Raw genomic sequence first — 2,399 nt, 5'->3', positions numbered from 1 at the left:
ATCAGCACCTTTTAAAGAGTGTGTTTTCAATTTCTTGTTTTTGAGTGCTTACTCTAAAGATAAAGACAATGGCAGAGGCTTTAACCAAACAATAAACTTATTCATATATTCATTTTTAAATCATTGATCAACGTGAAAAATTCAAGAGACATGTGAGCCTATGAGTTTATCATATTTTCTCACAAATTAACTGAATTTGATAAAACTGTCAAATAATGCCTGTTGAGTGTACTATAGTATGGGAAACATTTGGCTGTTATGCTTTCAATTCTTTATAATGAGTGGGCATTATAGTTAACATATGCCCTTGATCTTTGTGTTATTCTGTAGATATAGGAGTGGCAGGTCACTTCCCCCCACCTGGCTAGCTTTACCAAAAATAATTACACAAAAACTGTATTCTTTTAAACCCTGCCTGCCCCATTAGTTCTAGCCTCTTATTGGGTAATTCTCACATCTTGATTAACCCATTTCTAATAATCTGTGTAGCACCATGAGGTAGTGGCCTACCGGGAAGGATGTTAATCTGTGTCCATTGTGGAGAGGAGAGCTATAGAGTCTGCTTGACTCAGCTTTCTTTTCCCAGAATTCTGTTCTTTCTACTCCGCCTATCTAAGTTCTGATTTATCAGGCCAAGCAGTTTTCTTTATTAATCAACCAATGAAATAACATGTAGACAGATGACCCTCCTCCATCATTATTCTTTTTATCTAATTTATCTAATGGAGGTGTAAAATCTCTTTTTAAGATTTATATTTAAATGAATATAAATACAAAAGGTGTATTTTGTAAAGCTGTATGTATGTGTTCACCATGTATATAGACAGTATTAATGTTAATGTGGGTAATTAATAGAGAATGGATTCCAAGGTTTTGAACAACAATTTGCTACAGATTAGACTGGCCTCAAAAGTACAAAGATACACCAGCTCCAGGTTCTTATTGCAGAGATTAAGGCCATGTACTATCTTCTAAGTACTCTTCACCTAATTTATGTTTACACAGAATGTCATATATCCTCACTGGAGACTTCTGACAAATTGATTTTTATACTACAAAACTCCTTTGACTACATTTCCAGTTACATTAACACAACAAAGCATCCTACATAAATTTGTATACTCCTGTTTAACATATTTGTAAAATAGAAGATGATAACGAATAAAATCTGAGGAAAATGTTTATGAGGCTTTCTGTAATAAAAGTGGGTAATAAGCAAGTTGGGAGTGAATAATACCAATTTGTATTTATTTTTTTTTGGGGGAAGAGGAGTAACTTCTGTCTCTTCCTAATCATTTCATATAATTTTACCAATGAACATTAATCATACGTCATTCTAAATAATTCACTCAGAGTAAAATGAACCAATTTCCCACTTAGATATTGTACTACTATAATTTCTTTATGTTTTAACATATACATTTTCAATATAAAAATAATTTTTGAACATTTTTATTACCACAAAGAAAAAGTGTTATTGATAATTTTAGTAACACACAACAGGAATTTGAGACTAAATCTTGTGAAGCCCAAACACAAATTCCTTTCTCCCAAACATTAAGAAACAAATCCCTTGAGAAGTTATAGTATCCCAGTGCACTAAATTTCTGCATTTGATAACAACTATTAACAATATGAAAAATTAAAATGTGTGTAGTCCCAACATTCGTAAAATAAAGAGTTATAACTAGCAAAATTACTGAAAGCAAATCCTATTATGAGAGATGTTTTTCAATAAGGTCCTCTAAGCTCCATAGTATATGTGATCTTGTCATTACAGACATTATTGGGGGGGTCTTTATTTTGTTCAGATAAAATGAATGAGGCTGTGTAATTGTGACACAATATTGTAGCACTCCTGCTGGTAATCGAAATACTGGTCACATATTTGGTAAAAGATCAGGGTTCTTGTTCCTTAAAAGGCAACAGTGTTTATTATGGACATAGATCTACATATGATTATTTGTAGGAAAAAGAAGGATTATCCCATACTGGACAATATTCCCAACCTCCCTCAATAATTGAAGCAAATGTCCTGTGTTGTGAGTTTGGAATGACATAAGTTGCTGGAAGGTTAAAAATACTTTAAAAGTTCATGAAAGTAAGTCTCCCATAAATAAGATGAGCCATTTGCAACTTTCACAGAAAAGGCCATGCATCTCTGGATTTTTAGTGCTTTCACAGTGGATAAATAACAGATACAGGCTTTGGTGATACAGAAAACCTCATCAGATATTCAGTTTGAAATAATTGAGCAATATTAAAAGTACACATGATGCATTAGCCAAGATTCAGGTAAGTTTTATGAAACAAACTTAACTGGATGATGCATTCAAGGAATGACAGGTGAGTGCACAGTAGTCTCTTGGGGGTAATGTTTGGTTCCTGTACTAATAATT

Source organism: Microtus ochrogaster, unplaced genomic scaffold (assembly GCF_000317375.1).
Source record: "Microtus ochrogaster isolate Prairie Vole_2 unplaced genomic scaffold, MicOch1.0 UNK130, whole genome shotgun sequence".
NCBI classification, from domain to species: Eukaryota; Metazoa; Chordata; class Mammalia; order Rodentia; family Cricetidae; genus Microtus; species Microtus ochrogaster.
Note: the sequence above shows the minus strand (reverse complement) of the source record.